Genomic DNA, 21,363 nt, shown 5'->3' with positions numbered 1-21,363 from the left:
GGACTAGCTGTGTGATCTCAGAAAACCCATCCAAACTCTATGAACTTTTGAATCTGCATCGGTGAAAGGATGGATACATTCTGTGTGAATCTATTTTGATAAGGAGGGATTCTCTTATAAAGAGCTCAGTATGTTAAAGACACAAATAAATGCTGGCCATCATTACTATGAAAAAAAAGTTCAAGCTTGCAATCCAAGGTACCAGATGTTTAATAATAGTACAGAAAAATAACTTTTTGCCATTACCCATTATGTGAGTTCAGGTTGCTTTAAAAGAATACATAGAGGAGTCGTTTGAACAACAGAAATGTGTTCCTCAAAGTTGGGAGTAGGGGCGTCTGGGAGTTTAAGGGCAAGGCACCAACAGCCCAGGGCTTGATGCCTGTCTGGTGCACAATGTATGGATATCTTTCATGGTAGAGAGGAGATCGCTTCTCTAAAGCCTTTTTCAGTCTTTAGCAGTCATGTTATTCCTGCTCTGAATGCTTCAGCTCTAAATAAAAAAAGAGAAGGAATCTGCTTAAGGTCTGAGCAAGAATCAATGAAATCAATTTGCTACTTAGACAAGCATACTTCTATACTTCTCTTAGCCTGGACCCACCTTGCTGGGATATGGATATGAAAGATGAATAGCATATGAGGGATGAAGAGGCCATGTTAAAGACAATGCACACACACACACACATATAGTATACTATTTTGGGGATTGAATCTAGAGTCCTCTTCGTGCATGCTAGGCATATACTCTACCATTTCAGCCACGTCCCTAGCTCAGGGCTAGTTTTAGACAAGTTAGTTTTTGGATTTTCTTTTCCTGAAGCTGCCCTACTTTCCTCCCATGGCTCTGGGAGTCCTATTTGAGTTGTAACCAGCTTTTTATGAGCACCAAGAACAAGAGTTCTTAGCTCTTTGGAGAGAGACTATAGAGAACTCCAAAGATCATTCTTTCCAACAATGTATGAGACTCATTCTGGACACTCACCAACCTGCTTTCAACTGAGAGCCACTGAGCCACTAGCACCAGCAGACCTAGAACAATTTTCCTCTTCCCAGGCCATGGACCTTTTCCACAAAGCAAGGCATGCACAGATCCTTGCTCAGGTGGCCTGCAGCTCCTTCAGGGAGTTTAATTTATAGTTGGGTGAGTTATCATTCATGAACCAGGAAGGGCAACATTATCCTCATTATTCTGCTTGCAGTTAGTTCTGATGCCTGAGAAGCCACTGGGTCCTGCCACATCTAGAATTAGCTCTAAGCCCTTGGGTTTTTAATTAAAGGGCTTTGTGAGTCAGACTGTTTATGGTCAGTTTCAGATCTTTAGGGAGACACAGAGGGAGGTCCCCATTGGGTGACTCCTTTAGAGTACGCCTTTAGAATTTGGCTGCCTTGTTCCATGCAAAGTCTGGTGTCTCACCTCTGACTCAGGCAAAGGCTTGCTTGTGGCTGAGCCTTGCTCACGCCCAGCTCCACCGACCCCAGGCTCTGATGGAGCAGGGACAGTAGGTATGTACGTTGCATGCATGGCATTGCACTTTTCAGTGCAAGGGAGGTCTGAGTTGGGCCAGCCTTGTTGGATTCTGTTGTGGTTTCCAGAGTTTACCACAGCCTGTTAGTGTTGCTCACCCAACACAGTTTCCACTTTGGGTGGTTTGTGCTAAGTGCATTTTCCATCCCCAGTGGCACAGGAAATAAAAGGAGTGGCATGGTGTGTGTGGAGAGCAAGGCTGCCTGCTGTGTGTCTGTAACAATCGCCTCTCCCAGGGGTACTGGAAAGCCTAGCCTCTTCAAATAGTTCAACTCCTGTTACAAAAGGACTTAAATAAAATTGCTCCTTTGACTATAGATGTCCGGGTCGCCTGCATAGTAATGATTTGTCCAAGCAGAGTCTCTGGGGTTGAACATCACACCATTCCTGACTGCAACCTTTCAGAGGTGGTAAGGACACACTTGTCAGATTTCTCCACCTAGTGTCCCTGTAAAGGGATATTACCTCCTACAGTGCCTTCCTACAGGAGTGTCTACACCATGACTTCAACTAGCCCCATTGCTTTTCCTGTAAGCCACTGCAATCTCCCACTCTGAACCTAGCTTTGTGTTAGAACAAGGCCTGTGTCTTATACCAGCAGTGCCCACCTGTAGCATAGACCATGGTATTCTGCCCCATTGGCCTTTCAGGGCTCTTGCCAATGGACTTAAGTTCCTTTATTTTCTCCTGGAGGCGGATGTATGTAAGGAAGTTCGATGAGTCTCTACGCATATCATTCTGTTAGGATGCCTCAACATTGGCTCTACTGCTGTATTTTGGGTAAAATAGTCTTTGTTCTGGGGCCTCCCCTGTGCATTGTAAGATATATAAGAATATTCCTGACCAGTGGCACCATACATACTTCTATTGTGACAAAAGTCTGTAGACTTTGCCAAATGACTAATCATTGTTTACATTTACCAAAGTATCCTTCTGGCTTTTTCAAAGAAGGACACTTAGGCCATCAGGAAACCCACTCAAGTTGAAACAATGAGATTGGAACAGAACCACAAGTACAATATAAATCCTCTGTCTTCGTCTCCCAGATCCATTCAGTAGAATGCTGGCAAAAATGTTTACTAATCGATTGTCTAGAATAAACAAAACAAAACACAATTGAATAGGGTGTGTGCCAATTTCCATGGTGTAAATCTCCTCCCATGCTTTGGTTTAAGGTAGTTGCTTGACATCACTGAATGTAAAGATGGGAAGGGGATGTATAGGTGACTGGGCCAAGCTGGTGCTAATGGCTCCCTGAATGTCACTTGATTCCTATGTGCAGTTGTTCTCAAAGTGAACAGCATTGAGCTCCCCCTCACTTCCTGACCTTCTTCTTCCATAGCAAACACACCGACTTTTCACTGTGATGTGCTATGGCAAGGGTTTTTGGTCATCCCTCAGGTAAATATAGAGCAGTTAGAGTGGAATTTTCTCTTGTCTGGCAACAGGCAATTTCTTTCCACAGTCTTTCATTAAGGAGTTGGAGAGGCAATGGGGCCACTCTGCTCTTAGAGAACAAGCATCAGTATTTCTTCTCCAAGAATTCATTCCTGGACAGAATGAATTCTGGGCAGGGACTGAGTGCTGTCATTCACATCTGTCATAGTAGGTGGGAGGTACCATATGAGGATGGCCAATGGGCTAGTGGATATACCACTCTAGGCCTTAGGAGATGAGACTTGGCTGGAAATTTAGTCCAGATGTAAACTAGTGATGAATGAGAGCCTTAGTTTCCTTCGTGTGAGAGTAACTTTCTAATATGGCTGTAAAGCAGAAATGAACTCATGCATGTTCAAGACTCGAGTAACTTCTTGCCCCTTTGCTGCTTGATGGACTGTCTATTTGTCATGATAATGTGAACTCATTGTCTTTGAGGACCTGGTTGGTCTTAGCTTTTTTACTTCTGCCATAGCTTAGTGCTATATGCTCCTGGTCCTGGGAGGGCCTGCGACTAGAAAAGAATAAAAGCTGTTGATCAGGGAGTCCATGCTCTCCTCATACCTTTGGTATCTTCTCCTTATGCAACTTATAGGCATCACGTGTTGTGACTAGAATGCAGGTAGCCCCGGGGGAGGGGTGGGAACATGTGGGCATCTGAATTTCATTCTGAAGTTCTGAGACATCCTGAAAAGGGTTTAAACAGGAAGGACACATCTAACGATGCGATGCGTACTTTAGAAAGTTCCTTCTTTCTGCCCAGGCAGAATGAAACTGGTGAAGAGGCTGTCATGACAGTCCGGTCAAAAGGTGACAAGGCAGCTCCTGGGTACTATAAAGCTAGTAATGGCTGTGATTGTTCAGGTGAGGGAAAGCCCAGCATGGATTGCTGTATAGGGTGTTGGGGGGAGGGGTAATCGGAGAGGCTTTCTGGAGGAAATAACTTGCTGGTCGTGAAAGACGGCAGAAATAGCGGAAGTGAAAGTCTAGGCTATAGTACAGGGTCAGAGTTCACGAATCTGAGGGTTTACAGAGTTTATGGAAAGAATGGGACTTGTTTATGGAGGGACTAGGACACCTGGTTTAGGAATATGGATTTTGCCAGAAGATGGTAGGTCTCCAGTGGAAAGTATATCTTTCTGTCTTCCTCCTGGTGATTTTATTTGGAGATCGTATTGTTTTTCCTTCTTCTACGCACTGCTTCTAGTTCCTTTTGCTCCACACCAAAGTGTGAGGTGCCTGGGGCCATGGTGTGGAGGAAGGACCTTCACCTTAGTCAGCCCTGCCTGAGCTGTTGGGAAAGCAGGATCCCTCAGTGTCCTGAGGATGAATGAAGTACTGAACACTTATCATATGACTCCCAAATTTGCCTTGCAGCAGGAAGCCCAGCAAGGACAGCAGCTGTGCTATTGTCTGGAGCAGGATTGGAGTTCTTCTGGGAGCCAGGGCTGATAGCTCGACAGATTAACTGGTTCCCGGCTGTCCCAGGTACGTGGAGTGCTGTGACTCCTTTCTCCTTACCAAGTGTGATGGGAGGGTGTCATTTCCTCAGTGTCTGTTTCATGCAAGCGTATCTATCTCCAAACACAAAGGTGGAGTAAGGCAGCGTCAGAATGTCTGAATGAAATGAAATTTGGGCCCTCCTTGAAGTGTCAGAAAACAGAGTTTTCTGGGAAGTGAGGTAAGCAAAGGAACTTTATCTCTGATGCTTATATGAAGAAACTGAGGTTCAGAAGTGCAAAGTAACTCCTCAGAGGCAGCCTTAACAGGAACGGGCAGGAGCTAAAAATGGGCGGGTCTTGAGCTTCAGTGTGCGCCCATTGGCCTGGACTATACAGAAAGGACTCTGTTTTCACAGTATTTTTAGTAGAGACTGCTGTGTAAAGGGATTCCGTCTTCAGATGTCAGGGCATGTTATCAGTTACCCTCTATAGAAGCATTCCCCCTGACAGGCTTTAGCCATGGACAGTCTCAAGGCCCAAGACAGCCCAGCCCAAAGCCCTTCATTAAATAAAAGGCAAGAGTGACTTGCCTTTGAGTCTTAAAGAGATTTAGGGTCAAAGCATAAATAGGACTCCAGATCTGCTTCCCAGCCTAGCATGCCTTGTCTTCTACTAAGTCATGTGATATAAATGAGGTCTCCACAGAACCCCCAAATGGTGTCCCTCATGGGTGATGCTGAGGGTGGGGACTATGGGAAAGATGGAGGGGGTACTCCAAGGAGCTTGTAGGACTGCCATAGTGTTTGCCATGTGAGGCCCATGTGGCTTCGGGTATGTGAGTGCTGCAGGGATTCCTACAGTATGTTATCCCATAATGAGAATTGCTGGAAACTTGAGCAACAAATGTCTCTCACTCCAGTGTCTCTCAAACTGTTCTCAGTGAAGTATGGCCACATACTGTGTCTTGCTTCCTTACTCTGAGTCAGCATGACCTTGAATCTCTGTAACGTTCTGTTACATAAATGTTAGGCTTGACTGTCCAAGGCAGCTTTACCTCACTAATTTAGGGAAGTCAGTCCTATTGGCTAAAGTTCATATAGATGCTAAGTACTACATTGGTCACTTGAAATACTGGGTCACCTAATCACCCGGCAATGACGTTAGTATTCCCAAGGCAAAGATAAGGCCCCAAGGCCAAAAAAATTGCACAAAGTTGAGACTGAAGTAGGCAGCTGTGGAGGTGGAGACCCTAGGCCCTGATCACAACCCCAAAAGCACTTGACATACTATCTTTCTGTTCTTCTACCCTCAAGTCCTACCTAGACTAACTCCAGCCTATTATTTTACCTACCTTCTTCTCTGTTACCTTCTTCCTCCCTCCCCAGTCACACTGAGCTGTTTACTCTCCTAGTTTTATAAATTAAACCATCTAAACTTCTCTTTTATACAAGGCTCTGGGCTAGTGACCAGGGGCCTCTGAGATAGGTATAATGTGGCCTCTTCTCTTAAGGAATCATTCATCCAATGCTAGACAAAAACCATGAGCCCAGAAAGCTATGGACCTTTGGAAGAGAAGTCTCATTTGACTTTCAGAGAGTCCATAGAGGGTTGCTGCTGTGTATTTCCATACAATCTGCATTTAAACAAATTTTCATCAGTAGATCGGAGAGTAATGGCTAAGAGTCACATAGTCCAACTACAGCCAAGTTCAAGGGTAGACCCCTGTCTCCTTGCCCTTCTGTAAAGCATTTGCACTATATCACTATATGAAGACATTCTCTTGGCTTACATCTCCTGCAGGTGCTTAGATATAGACTCTACTATGTGGACTATTCATTTCTGTCTCATGGCTCTCTTCCCAGTGAAGACAATGTGGGGTGTCAGCTGCTGAAATCTCTAACCTGAGTTTTACACCCCCTTCCCCCGCAAATGATGCTCCTATAGCTGTGACCATTGAAAAAGAGGAAGGGAGGAAAAATGCCCTGTGTTTGGCATATAACTGTCCTGTTGCTCATGACTTTTAAGAGGAGGCCAAGATTCTTGAGTTTCAAACATATCCCTCCTTTTCCCTAAAGGAGAAATTTGGGTGAGGAATTCTCTGGAAATGGTCTCCAGGAGAAGGAATCCACCCTGGCAGTTTGTGCAGAGAGTAATATATGACTTCATTGAAAGGCTTGGTGGAGTCTTCCGAGGGTTCTAATCTATTTGATGGGGACCCTCACTTCAGTGGCTTCTTAGGGGTAATTAAGATCATGATCAATCTTAAACTCCAATCTGAAAATGGAATGAATGTGAACTTGAGAGTGGGAACTTGGCTTTTACAGTTATTCGGCGACCACTGGTCACTCCATGGCCTCCTCACCCCATACTCCAGGCAAACATCTGCGTGAATCATCTGGATCATTCTTCTTATAGCAGTGTATAGGTTGGCTCCAACAGCTGTGGGTTCACACGGACACTTCACTTTTCACCATTAAGATGGGATAGCCAATCTCAGCCTCTCTGGGTTGCTCTTCAGTTCCTTATTTGTAAAATGTGGGTAATAGAAATACTGTCATTGCCAAGAGTGTTGATCTGAGGCCTGAGAGAAACATCCATGTGGTATTCATGGAATTGCCTATAGCTCATGATCAGTGAATGAGAGTCTATGCTTTTTGGGCCATATCACCACCATCTCATCATCAGCTCACTGACTGGACCACCCAGGATCACCTCGGCCAAGTTCATGCCTATCAGTCACTCTGGTATCTGGGATGCTCCCAATCTGGCTCTCACCATGAGCCAGAGAAATCTGAGCGGCTGAGAAATCTGATGGTAAGCCAGAGAACTGTTCTAGTCCTGGCTTTGCTGGGCAGCACTGGGCAAGTCCTTTCCCTTCTCTTGATATCAGATGTGTTCTGATTACCTCCACAAGAAGAGAATAATAGTAATAGGTGGAGCAGCCGCTGAGAAGTCATGCACATACCCTGTTTGTATGCTCTAATTTAGACAGTGGGTCTCACCTAGTTACAAACACTTACAGCTTTCAGCAGCCTCACTGTGTTCTCTTGTGCGAGGCTCCAAGGCCTGCCAGAAGGTGTCTCCAAGAGCTCTGCCAGAGGTGGAGGCTTCCCAGAGCTGCCTGGGCTTTCTCATGCTACACAATATCCCCAGCTCACAAGTCCTGAGATGTTCCATGGTTGGATCAAGGTCAGAAATGGCCGCTTCAGAAAACAGACAGATGTTGTTGCTTTCTTGTTTGGGTTTTCCTTTACCTGTTTTGATGGGTGAGTTGGATTCAGCACCGAGTTCCTGATTTCAAAAGAATAGCAGATTCTTTTTCCCTCTTGGCTAGAGATTCTTAAGAAGTCTGGGTATTGATTGGGGAAGAAGTAGAACAAAAGCAGGGGAAATTAAATTTTGCCTCCTTCCTTACAGAGTCCATTGAGGCCAGAGTAGTTGGAGCTGCCCACCTCCAGGCAAGGCTGCTATCTGGTGGCGATGTGTAAAGCTAGGCCTTGTGGAGCCAGGGTGAAACCTGCAGACAACCAGGGCTTGCTCCCCTGCAATAGGCTATTCTCTCTCCAGCAGGGATACACAGAGGTAGTGGCTGCTGCTTTCCACATTGGTGGACCAGCCAGTGGTCTTGGGTTATCCTAGAGTGAAAGCCAGAGAGCCTTCACATCTCGGGGTCTAGTTAGTTATCAATATTGGTGAGGGGGTCAATTTCTGGGTTGCAAGGGCATAAGGAACATTATTTTCAAATATCTTGTTAGACTTACCCTATATATACAATATCAGCATGACTGCCTTGTAATCTAGGTATGTAGACTCTTTACAGATAAGGCCAACAAGCCCAAGGACCCTAGAGACAGCTTGGTTAACAAAGGAAGGATGAGTTTTATCCTGAAGGACTCTGTGTGTGTGTGTGTGTGTGTGTGTGTGTGTGTGTGTGTGTGTGTGTGTGTGTGTGTGTGTGTGTGTAGAAACTAGAAAGTATGGAACTGTCCAGCAAAGTCCATCACATTGAGATAAGAATAACTAGTTCCACTGGACAGTAGATTACATTTGGGTGTCTTTTTGTGCCTAGTCAGAACTGGGTTATAATTCAACCATATTATCAACAGGACCTCTTTACTCTCTCAAAAGTATCCAAGTTTGGGTGATAAATCATGAAGTAACCCTAATTATATGTGACCACATACATGGAAGTGGTTAACAGCACTTAATAGAAATGTGTGGGTAGATAATTTAAGTGAAAACTTGTGCTGGCTGCTTTGACAGCCCTGAAATGGGCTGTGGCTTAGCTCCATAACAGGCATGCGTAAGTCACCTCAGTGGTTCATAGCAATGCGGCTCAGAGGTGAGATCCGGGGCCAAAATGTCACTTAAACAGTGGCCTGGGATCTTTTGCATAGACCTTTACAAAATTATTTACCCTAGGTATAAATCAGGAACAATCATCATTCTCATAGAGAAATCCTAAGAACCTTGCAGATTTCTTACAGTTATTAATGATCTATCTAAATCATCTAGCTTACTTCCTGGCCCATAATTGACAAATAACTAATGATTGTTATCATCGTTTCTTATTCCAGAAGGATTACTATTTGGACTTTACTCTCACCATCTGTGACATGCTAAGAGATGACCTGTGTTCTGACTTCTGTCCCTCATACTTTCAAAGGCTGAAACCGGGCAGCTCCCCAAGGGCCTCCACTGTGAGCAAAGAATAATTTGCCTGCCATTCTAGCTGCTCTGTCCTCTGGGACATGGGACTTTCCCAAAGCACCATCTCTTCTACCTACTGATGACCCTCCCATCTGGGGCCTCTCTTCAGCCGCTCCCAGAACCCCCACTTCTCTTCCTGTGAGTGGGCCTGTGTAAATACCAAAGCCAAGATGTCACTCACTGGTGCTAGTGTCACACGGGTGGGTGACCGTTCAAATGAGACCAGTGGCCAAGTTCCCAGTCCTGCCAGTGGAGCACCTTTCAATATTCCCTTCCAGCTGAGCTTCTGGCCCTCATCTCTCTTAAAATCTGTTTCTAGTATGGTTGCTTTATTGTTGTTCTTCCTACTCTTTTGCCTTTTAAGACAACTGCCTTACGCGAGAGTCTTAGGGAGAGGTTAAAAGCAAACATTAAAGCCAGACTGTCTAAATTCACACCTTGTCTCTACCACAATTACTCGGAATCCTTTGAACAAGTCACCTAGTCATTTGTCTTAGTTCTCTTACCTGTTAGAGGGGCAGGGGCCGTAGGGCCCACCCTGGCAGCTGGTGGAAGCTGGTGGATTACTGGATGGTTAATGCTAAACAAAGCCTAACACATAGTGAGACTCATACAGGTCAGATCCTGTTCTTATCTCAAACTTTGCTCCCTTCTTCCTTCTCCATATGGTCCCTGTTCTTGGTATTGTGGGAACTCTGCCACAGAACACTTCCCACATGGAGACTAAGCTCTGCTTTGAGGAATGGGGCACTAGGAAGACACATGCTCCCACACTGGGCCCTAGATCCTCTATCTGCCCAGCCTGGAAGGTGGAATTTGCTCTCTCTCAGGCCCTTTGGTCCTCTTACCCTCTATCTCGCCTTCTGTTTGGTTTGCCCTTGCCTTGGCCTCCTTCTGTGAAAAATTCTCAGAGTAGAAGACACGCAGCTGTCTTCAGCTGTCCTTCAGCTCCTGCCGTGACAGGGAACTGAAAGTCATTCGCAGATTCCTGTTCTCGTATTGGTGCTGTGGTCCTGGATACAGCATTTCATGTCTCTGGATTTTGGCTCCTCAGTTTGAAGATGGGATGACTACTCTTTTGTCTTTGTACCTCTTTCAAGAGGAACAAAGATGGGATAAGAAACTGGAGACACTTTGCTGGTCTCTGGATGCTGCAGATGTCCAGCCCTCATCTCCCTGGTGCCCGTCTCCTCCATGTGTGAGGAGAGCTGGGGAGGCCTCCCTGGTATCCCTGATATGGCAGCTAGGGAGTGAAATCAGTGCTGGCAGAAGGAGAGCTTCTGTTTCTTCTGGAGACCAACACCAGAGTTTGGAGTTCCTTTCCCTCCTTCATCTCAGTTCTCCCTTTCACCAACATTCAAGGCTAGCAGTCACTTCAAAGAGCTTGGACTCTTTTCAAAGATGTACTTGCTCTTTGCTGCTCTGTTTGTTTGGATGGGGAGGGAACATTTTACAGACGCCAGGGCAGCACCGCAGAAGGCTATTTGCTGGGAGACCTTGAGACAGCTCTTGTAGGGCTTTTGTGATCCTGTCTAGAAGAGAGAAGGAGGTGGGGCTGTGGCAAGAGCTGAATTTGCTTCTCTGTTATCCAATGGACCAGCGCCAGGCTGATGCCCACAACACACTCTTAACATGCAAGTTTCCTGGTTCCTTCTCTGGGTTGGGTCTGTCCTTTTTATTACTCCTCATCCCCTGCCTGCCCTGGTGTTCACCAGGGAGCTGTAGAGTAGTATCCATATTAAAGTATTATTGGGGTTTTCCTTTTGTGGGGTTGCTCAGGGTTACCAGGAGATTGTCATCCATAATTATGCAAATTAGGGGGGGACCTCTGTGGGCCTCTGTAACGATGCAGAGTGGACAGAGTGTTGAGGAAACTTGCAGGTGAGATCCTAGAAGAGACTTGGCTCTCTGCTGTACTAACCTATTTTTTGCGCTATTTGTTTATCTGTTTGCATGGTATGGGATTTGAACTGAGAACTTCGTGCTTTCTAGACAGCACCAAGTACTCTATGATTAAATCATATCTCCAGCCCTTTTTGTACTGGTTACTTCTGAGATAGGGTCTTACTCCCCGCCCAGGTACATACCTGGACAACAGTTTACCAATTTTAGGCTTTCCATAGTACCTGGGGTGACAAGCCGGCACCACCATGAAGATGGAGTCTTTCCATGAAGATGGAGTCTTCCAGATATCTCTGCCTGAGATTGGCCTGAAACTCAATGCTTCCCATTGCAGTTTGAGATGGCAGACTTGTACCACGACACCAAGCCCCGGGTTGAGAAGGGGGATCTTGAAAACATCTTTTCCTGGACTGGCTTCAAACCGAGATCCTCCCCCTCTCAGCCCCCTAAGTGACCCTTAGGATGCTAGGGATGACTCATCAGCACTGGCTCCCTCTGGATTTTGAAGTAGAAACTAATAGGGTTATTTTTTCTAACCCTGGTCAGGTGAATCTGTTCCATTCATACCTGCTGACACAGGTTATGATTTAAGACACTTGAGCTAGCAAGCAGGGAGCGTGGGCTAGCGCTCCCTGATAACTGACCGTGTCAAGAGATTCTCCCTTGTGTCTAGCTCCATTGTGACTTACCTGGCCGCTCAGTCTCTACGAAGCGATGAGGGATGTTTTCTTACCCAGACTCCTTTGCAACTTCACTGCCCCTTGTCCTGGAAACAGCCCCGTATTCACCTGTGCTCTGAGGTAGAAAATGGAATTTATTGGACACCAGCCCAAGTCTTCCAGGACCTTCTTTCCTATTTCCGTCTTTCCACAACTCACTTTCCCCAAATTCAAAGCGCAGCTCCACATGTCTGCTCAGAAATCACTTTCTCATCAGGCCAAGGACGTTTCAAAGTTGCTGTGTTTTCTCTATCATTTCCTTTCCTCCCTCCCCCCCCCACTTCCTGTTTTTTTTCCTTCCTCTTTCTGCACTCCCACCCCATCTCTCCTAGCTTGTCTGAGAACAGGAACAAAGTCCAGAGCATTGATAATCATAATTTCCTGCCAAGCCCTCTGGCTGTGGCTGCGCAGAGGCCAGCCCAGCCTCCCTGAGGCACCAGTCCCTGAAGGGAGGTCCTGTGGGAGACTCTGGCCTTCAGGATCTGGTAGGAAAGATCCTTCAGTCCCGAAAGACATTTAAACTTCCCAAAATGCATTTGTGTTAAAACTGTAGAATGAATAGATAACTCTGTTGTTCAGGTCTAATAACTAGTCTAGTTCAAATGGACAAAAATAGATTTAGGAGTTAGATGTAGGTTTATTTCTGCTTTTAAATTATTTTGTCTTTATGACTCTGAAAGCCATTTTAGCTGGAAGGCTTGGTGCACTAGTTTCTTAGAAAATGGAGTTAGTAGCAAATCACAAAAAGGTTTTGAGGGCCAATTGGAGAAATATATCTAGAAAATGCACACGATACACTTGACAGATAAGAGTTGCTTGTTTTTCTCTAACTTGGTTTTCTGCACAGAGGAGTAGTTGTTCAAATAGAGGAGAGCTGGAAAAATCCCATAAGAATTGGCACTCATTGGAGGAGAGCCCATTTCTATTATTTGTATTTTTTTAAAACAGAGAGAGGAGGGCAGATAAAAAGAGAGTCTGGCTAAACAGCAATGCACCACCATCTTCCATATAGTGATCTTTCTTCTTTTCTTCCTTCCTTCCTCCCTTCCTCTCTTCCTCTCTTCCTCTCTCTTTTTCTTTTCTGTTCTTTTTTTTCTGTGCTAGTACTGGGTATTGAACTCTGGGACTACTGCTGTCACTTGACTTTTTTGCTAAAATCTAGCTCTATCACTTGGGATCCTCTTCCAGTTTTTTGCTGGCTAATTTGAGATAAGAATCTCACAGACTTTTCAACTCAGATTGGCCTTAAACCATAATCCTCACATCTCAGCTTCTCAAGTAGCTATGATTTCAGTCATGATCACTACTGCCCAGCTCAAAACAGTAATTCCAATGAAAAACAAGGAAAGAATCATGACCATGTGCCTAAAAGTGGACTACTTTACTAACTTAGCTGTCCATGGTTAAACCAAAAAAAAAAAAACCCTTTTTCCAGCAATCAGAAAAAAGTTCCATCTCCCTTTATAAAAAAAATCTGCTTAAAACAAAATGAAAAAAAGAAAGATTTTCCCTTATAGCTAATTTTTCAGAAAAAAATCCTAAAGGTCAACACAGTCAGAGGCATGTTTAAATCAGGATTCTACTCTCAAATGGCTGAGCTTTGGAGGCTGTTTTCTTCTCTAAGCCTCAGTTTCCCAACTACAGAATGGAAGAAATAGGAGAGATAATCTCATAGATGATTACTGTCCCTTGAAATTGCTGATCCTCTGACTTTCTGCATGGAGACACATTGTGACTGGGAAAGGAAATTGTCTCATATAGTAATGTGACTTGCATTCCCTTTCTGCAGAGAGCACTCCCTTAAGGACAGAGACTCTCTCGGGGAACACCGACCTGCTCTGGAAAGCCACGTGCTGTGGTATCACAGCTACTCCACTGGGGTTCATCCCTTCAGCCTGGAGTCGTGAAACAGGATCCCAAGAGACATTTCCAGGTAATGACCACCTGACGTTAGGTGTAGCACAGCAACAACCAGCATTTTAGTAGGAAGTATGTAATGTGCATATTTATAGGTGCTTTGAAAGTACTAGTGATGGCCATTTCACCAGGTTAAACCCAAGAAAAAGAGCATAAATAAGAACTAATATGCATTTCAAGGAAAGTGTAATGTTGAAGTTGCTCAAAAACCTTAGGGCTTTTTAAAGCCGTATTCTCAACAGAACCTGTGCTATGCTGTGTGGTTTAAGTGTTTAGGCACGAAACAGAGGAATTGAAGAATGACCTGCAGGGTAGAAACAGATTTGAGCAGGAGTTTTAGTCACTTCCTTCCACAATCCACATACGATTAAGCAGAGAACAGAGAACGTCCATTAGCTGGGGTTTTATTCTTCCCCTCTGGACCCACCAAATTGATACACACAGGGGGGATATATTAAAATGGGATTGAAGCCTCATGTTAGAGACCTGATTTACATCCTACTTGCTGTTGCATTTTTTAGTGACAAATTTGCTTCATAAAGTTATTGTCCAAGAGCCTTTGCAGTGGACAAGCTACAGCTAACCATTTCCACCTTCCTGACTACCAGCATGTTGAGTTTCTCTCTTCCTTCACTTCTTTCCAACCATTTGTGGGCATTTTCCTTCTGTGACAAAAGATTTGGCCACATCTACTTGAACTTCTTCATTAGATTTGCACCTGATGTGAGCTGGCGTGCCTCTTAGTCCCCAAAACATCTGTTGGGGGGTCTCAGCTCCCTGGACTCCAGTACATCAATATACTATACTTTTAGGCACACTCAAAGTCAAGTTCAGAAAGCATGAAGGCAATGGCTCCCACACGAAGATAGCCACATCCTTTAGTCTTACATTGGTAGCTGGTGTTAACCTGCTGTGGTCTTCCAACCTAAAGGTCTTTTTCAGTTAGATGATACCAAGTTTCCCTGAAAGCTAAGATCAGAAGCATTTTATAAATCCATGCATAGGACCAGATGACTGCTGATGCACCTTCCAATGCTAATTTCCTTGGATTCTTAGACCCCGACGTGTTCCTTCTACTACACTCCATCTATGGTGGACAGGTTGACTTTGTCTGCTTTCTCCTTCTTCCTTTTCTTACTTCTTCCTGTAGAGTGATCCCTGAGCTGTGACATTATCCAGAAGAAAGAGAAGAGCTTTGTGTATTATATAGACCTGATTGCATCTCTCAGATTGGCTATTTATTGGCTTGGTTATTTCACTTAGATCATTTGAAATCCCCAAGTTTCTATTTGCCCAGGGAAAGGTGGGGTCAGTGTGAGTGTATTATTGTGGTGAGGCCACTATTCCCCGAGTGCTTTGACTTCATCCTTGTCCCCTTCAGTACTGGATCTACATTAAGTTCCTCCCAGAAGCTTCTTCCCTGCAGGCAAACATATTTTCAAGGCCCAAAAGGAGGGCTCTAGTTATATGGAGACAGATGTCCTGGTCTGAGACTCAGCAAGGCAGCTAAATTGCAAGCACATTCTCATCTGAGTTTTCACTTTCTTCCTTGGATGCTCACTTCTTTGGGCATTTGTCTCTCTAGTTGTCCATTCATTCAGCAAATATTTATGGAACATGTGTGTGTGGTATGTGACAGGTGCTGCTTGGTGCTAGGGATTCATCACAGAACAAAATAAAGTTCCTGTTCTCAGAGAGCTGGCATCCAAGCAGGGTCAGGGATCATCAACAATTAGCGAGCATGTGTCTATTACAGCAGGCAGTAGCCAGTACTGTAGAAAAGTATAATGAAAGCAGAAAGAATTAAATAAATAAAATAAGCCAGAGAACTAGGGAGTTAGCAAAATGTTACTGCTCTTATGAAAAAATGCTGAGGAAGGACTCCCAGAGAAGGCAAGATCTAAAGAAAATGGTAAAACAAGGCTGAGAAGAATCTGAATAGCACAGACTCTGAAAGGAAGTGTTCCTGGCCTTTATGGGTCAGAGTAACCAATGTGATTGAAACAGGAGGATTGAGGGGACAGTGGAAAGAGATGAAGGCAAAATGGAGTGGGGCCTGGAAGATCTCACTAAAGACTTAGGCGTTTATGTTCTAGCTGGCTTTTCCTGAGATTCTTCTCCCCTTCCTCTCTCCTCCCCAGTATGCTTAAAAGACCCCATCACAAAAGCATCCCTAAGTAGAAATAAGGATGGGTGCTAGTTATGAGAATGAGTATTAGTCATTCATTCAAAAATCTTTACTGGGCCCTGGCTCCTGAAACTCTAGAAATGAATGAGTCTTGGCTCCATCCTGAGAACTTGGCCTGAATGCTTCCTTCACACTTCATGGGGAAATTCACCAGTAAGTTAGGTTGAAGTAAACAGTTGTTGGGATTTGATTATCATAGAAATAATTGGCTCAAGTAGGAGGTTTCCACTGGAATCTCCTATAGATCATTTCTATGGACATTTTGAATTCCTTTGGATAGAAGAGGATCAATTCATTCAGCAAATGTCTGGGTGCCTCTTCTCTTTCAGCTCGCATGTCCAGCCCTGGGTATCACTGGTGATCATATTCAGCCTCTTGAATTATTTGTAGCTTTACAAGGCCATGTTTGGATAGAACAAATGTCAGAGAGCCCAAGGAGTTGCTGCTCACCCACACAGAGGGGTGGTAAAGCAAAGATGCTCTCTAGGGACATATCTCCTTCCACTGTTTTCTAGAGTTAAGGAGGGGTTACAGTTACATAAATAAGGTAATGATTCCATGGCTTGTTGAACTACATGTCTATTTTATGCCTCATCTCTGGATCATTATGAAGTCCTAATCGCCTCTGCTATTAAGAATGTTTACAGACATCAATCCAATAAGATGATTGACAGCAGGAGATGGATACAAAGGCTCCTTACGCTTTCCAGTGCCCCCATGAGTGATGAATGCTGGGAGGTTTCATGTCCCACTTAGGTGCACAGATTCTGAGAAATGGATAAATCATGAGCCTTGTTTCTGATAAGTTTATACTACTCTGATCAAAATAATAGAATTTAAGGTCCTTTACATTTCTTCTGGTCAGCACACAAAGGAATAGTTTCCACTTCTTAACTCTCTCTCCATCTACTAAACACTCAAATAAGACTTTTCTTTTTAGAAAGTTGAAATTCATTAAATAGATGATTTCTAAGTATGTACAACTGGCCAGATGCTGTGGTGGGTCTGTGAACATGAAGACAGATCTGGCATGGTCAGGCCCTCAAGTTGGCTGTTATTGTGTGACACAGATGACAGAGGTGCCAACAGTGACAGGTGTAGATATTGGATTGGAGTCCTACTATGAACTACATGATGTGGATACAAAGCAGGGAACAGGAAATCATGTTCTCTGTCTACCCAAGGACATCAGGGAAGGTTCCAACAGAAACCGTATGAGTTGGGCAATGAAGGATGAACCGGAGCTGGAGACTGGAAGAGAGATACTCCTGGTAGAGAAGTACACTATAAATAAGGTCCAATATCCAATTCTCTGTGATGGTGGTGGGGAGGAAATGGCAGAGAACTGATCGTACACCACCGATCATGCCTCAACTATGCTTTTCAAAAATCCATTACTAGCCACCTCCTCACCCTCCCACCCTGTTCTCTGTGATGACTAAAAAGACGCGAACTGACTAATTTGAGCTGATCTTTTTTCTGACCCCATGGAGGTGTTAGTGAACAGAATAGATAATGGGGACTGTGAAAAGAAGTAGAAAGAGGGGGAGGAGGAATCCATCACTGTCTTCAAGAAACACTGACTCCCTGATGGCAAAATGTAGGTTTACAGAGAGCTGAGTCTGCTACTCCTAGAGCAAACTGTACCTGTTCCCCCTCTTCCTTCTTCTGAGACACATGTGTGCACACAAGCATACATGACACATGCACACACATGCAGATGTATAGATAGCATATGGGACTGTATGTACACACTACGGTTACTAGGGTATTATTATCCAGACTTTTTAGTCATCCCACCTTCCTCCTGCATGCTGTGTATCAATCGTCTATAAACAGAGGGGGGTATGTTGAGGAGACTGCAGCTGGGACATGCCGTTGGCTCAGAGGCTTTTGGCTTGGAAAAGGCCTGGTGTTCTACAGCTCCTTGGTGCGGAATATTCAGGTCCTATACAACAGGCTTACAGAACCGAAGTCAGCCACAGTGAGGAGTGCAGTCAGACGTCACTGGTGTGTGACACAGTCTGTGCCATTAGAATGCCCAATGGTTGCTAAGCAACCGCAGATGGGGGAGGGATGTTTTTGAACAAGGAGGTTCTCAGAAGCAAGGAGGAGGTCCAGGGCAAGCTAGGGGAGTGGTGGATAGCAGAGAGGGCATTATGAGTGAAAGAGGAAGGCCAGCTAGGAAGAGTTGGCTCATAGGGATCTCCTTCTTTTAAGGGTACTGAGGTTTGAACACCTGGCCCTGTGCTTGCTGGGCTGGTGCTCTACCATTTGTGTCACGCTTCCAGTTCTTAGTCCTTCAATTATCTCTTGAGTAGAATCTCCAGCTGGCTTGTACCTCTTACCCTACTATTCCTGCTTCCCACGTAGCTACAATGGCAGGCACCCATCTTCACCCACCTTTTGATTGGTTGAGAAGGGGGTCTTGGGTACTTCTTTTGGGCTAGGCTCGCTAAATCCTTCCTCTCTTCTATCCTCTTTGCCACCCTTATCTCCACCTCCCCGTAGCTATATTCTAAACCTGGGCCACTGATCTGGGCTGATAGTGACTTTGTGACACTGATGGAGGCAGCGAGTTCTGGCAAAAGCCCTTTCTAAATAAATGTTTGCAGGCCTCAGGTGCCTAGCTGACTCCTCTTTGCTGAGCTCTGATGTCAGAGAGGAGGAGGAACTCAAGACATGTGAGTAGAACCAGCTGGCCCAAGCCAGCCTCACGACTGCTCCCAGCTGAGTGAGCACAGGCCTCCACTGTGCAGGGCCTGAGCCTCCTGCCCTAGTCCTCTCGAAGGGCCCACAAAGCCTTGCTTGTTCTCCCCTGACATCAGACCTCACCCTCAGGATTTCGCTGTCCTTCTGGGGCAAGATCTCACACAGTGATAACAGAGAGAAGGGAAGCGATGAATCAAGCGAAGACTGTCTCAGCGTCACCATGCCAACGCGCCGGCCGGCGGGGGAGGGAAGATGGTGCCTGCTGAGGGCACTTCTGCACCAGCTCGTACCCTAGCCAGGCCCAAGGGAGCGAGCCGCCGGTACTGGCTCAGTGAGCAGCAAAATAGTAGGCCCAGGCTAATGAAGACTACCATACAAAGGGTGGATTCTATTGTGCCCCTTTTTAAAAAAAAAAGGTAAGTAAAGGTTGCAGTTAATGCCTACTAGAAAAAAGATTTACATGAAAAGTTTTTAATGTATTTTTTTAAATCTTTTAGTAGTTGTACAAAGCAGTCACCACTCAACAAAGCAGTTCATGAAAACTGTGCATCTGGATCAATATCATCCTTTAGACATTCTCACCCATCCCTCCCAACCCCCTCCTTCCCTCAATGATTTGTTCTCTTAGTTTTGTAGGATATGCATTGAATTTTATGACTGCTTCTTTATCTTGGAAGTTTGGAAGGGTGTGAGAAACTATCTGGTCTTCTGTCTGATTTTTTTTTTTTTTTTTTTTGCTGGCAAGTAAACTAAGGAAGGGAGAGTGAGAAATAGTTGCAATAGTAGAAAGAGGAAAGGTTTTTATAGGCATATGGTACTGGATTCAAGGCGTGACACCTAGTCAGGCGTGGTGGAACATACCCATAATCTCAGCCCCAGGAAGATCTCAGTTTGGATTCAGCCCAGGGAAAAAGTTATCAAGACCAGCACTATGTCAACAAACAAGCTGGATCTGATAGTTCATACATATAATCCCAGCTACACAGAAAGCAGAGGCAGGAAAATGTCAACTGGCCAAAAACATGTGGGCTTCTATTTGAAAAATAGCAAGAGGAAAAACAAAAACAAAAGCAAACAAACAAACAAACCAGCTAGAGGAAGGGTTCGTGTGATAATAATGGAAGCCAGCTCAAGGCTCAGTTCAAACCCAAGTACTGCCAAATACATAGATAAATAAATTAATTAATTAATTAAATGCTTAGCATAAAACCTATCCCATAGGAAGGACTCATAAATTCAGTCCCTGCTTACATTCTCATATGGTCAATTAGCACCAATAAAGAATCCCATTTGTGAACTGAAATGCAGACTAAACCAGTTTGGGCGTGGCATTTGCTTTAGGGACTAGTTCTACAACACCCATGGGTATGGGGGAATGAGGATGGAAATGGGGGGGAGTTCGCCTTGCAACCTCAGCTCCTTAGTGGAAGGCAGTGGACCCGATCATGAAGCCCCTCGGGACTGTGAAAACGCAGGCTGGCACCATAGGTCAGAGGCAGGCTTGCCTTTCTGCATTCCTAACCGAGACCAGATGGGTGCTGGTGCTGCTGGCCCTTGCTTAGAGCAGGGAGAGGCAGCAAAGCTGAGGAAAAAGGGAAATCCTTGTGGTACGCTGTGATTAGAAATAAATGAAGGAAAACTCCTTGTGGAGGCTCCTTTGTAGGTAAGAACAACTACATACATGCATAGAACGTGGTATTGTGTGCATACTGGAGACAGGAGATGGGGGGGGCATTAAAGGGATCCCAGAATGCACCCTGGCTGTTTCCTTATCTGAAAAACTGCTTTGCAGAGAGACTTAGGGGGTAGCAAAGAGTTCAGCATCACAGTCGGCTTTGGGGAAGATACAGTTGGAGAGGACTGTGGCACCTAGCCCAGGCCATAGCAGGGAAGTGGCAGGTGCCCCTTGAATCTGCACCTCCTCCTCTGTATGTTTCCCACTCTCTGCTGAGCACCCGAGCCACCTGAGCGAGGCTCTGGCATGGCATCAGCTGAGCCACAGCCCTAGACACAGCATCGGAACAGCAGCTTGATGAGAATGAAGAAGTTGCCCAATGAACACTTGATCTGTCTAGACAGCCTGCAGGCCTTAATCATGGTGCAGGACCAAGGGTTCAAATGGGGCATCATAGGGGGACCATGGACACCAGCCTGGGAACCCAGCTTATAGCGCTGGAAACACAGCACAGCCCCGAGCAGCAGGGCAGGTCCTAAACTGAAATCCATAGATAAACTTTGTGAATTTGTTTGTTTGGTTTAATCGTGGTCTTGGTTTTAATCTAAACAGGGAAGTTCCAAGGGACCTTGCTGTTTCTCTTGTATATTACAAGCTTCCGGCAGGGGCAGCAACTAGAAACTGGAAGCAGCTTGTACTTCTGTCTGCCTTCCTGCCTGTCTGTGTGTCTGTCTGCCTGCCTGCCTGTCTGTCGGTTTATCTGTGAGCACAAGGTTGTGGGCACAGATCATGAGTTGAGGATTTTTTTTTTAAAAGCCTTTTCTCATTAGCGTTTCCAGAATATTCTCCAGAGGGTTCATTGCAGCATTCTTAATATAATTTGAAGTGTAGGTTTTATTAAAGGAGTCTATAGAGACTCTCTGTGCTAAGTCTCTCTGGAGTTATAATCTATAACTACAGGATACAAAATTTCTTTTGCACTTCCGGCTTTGTGAATGAAGTCCCGTCAGTTCAGCTAAGACAGATGCTTCTCAGAGGAAAGCATGACTTCAGAAATCAGTGGAAGGGATGGGAGAGGGTGCTTAGCCAAGGGGCAGCCATTAATTCGCTTTTCCTTCTCAAAAACTATGGTTCCA

At 45.0% G+C, this 21,363-nt stretch overlaps 1 protein-coding gene and 1 long non-coding RNA gene across 3 annotated transcripts in view; one reads left to right on the top strand and one right to left on the bottom strand.

The window, feature by feature from the left end:
• Cyria (CYFIP related Rac1 interactor A) overlaps positions 1-21,363 on the top strand; it is a 94,253-nt gene that overhangs the window by 29,143 nt on the left and 43,747 nt on the right. The window contains exons 2-3 of one of the 2 annotated variants that reach the window (XM_042680790.1): positions 4,340-4,450; positions 13,525-13,668. The gene's annotated coding sequence lies outside the window, so the exon portion shown is untranslated. The remainder of the gene's footprint in view (positions 1-4,339; positions 4,451-13,524; positions 13,669-21,363) is intronic. The other variant, XM_042680791.1, reaches the window with a different exon arrangement.
• LOC122108808 lies at positions 278-11,980 on the bottom strand. Its single transcript, XR_006147632.1, has 3 exons — positions 11,895-11,980; positions 11,706-11,811; positions 278-493 (listed from the first exon to the last, which is right to left on the bottom strand). It is a non-coding gene; the product is annotated as an uncharacterized LOC122108808 (long non-coding RNA).

The sequence above is a fragment of the Dipodomys spectabilis genome, unplaced genomic scaffold (assembly GCF_019054845.1).
Source record: "Dipodomys spectabilis isolate Male_0828 unplaced genomic scaffold, ASM1905484v1 ptg000066l, whole genome shotgun sequence".
NCBI classification, from domain to species: domain Eukaryota; kingdom Metazoa; phylum Chordata; class Mammalia; order Rodentia; family Heteromyidae; genus Dipodomys; species Dipodomys spectabilis.
This window is presented reverse-complemented; position numbering and strand designations above follow the sequence as displayed.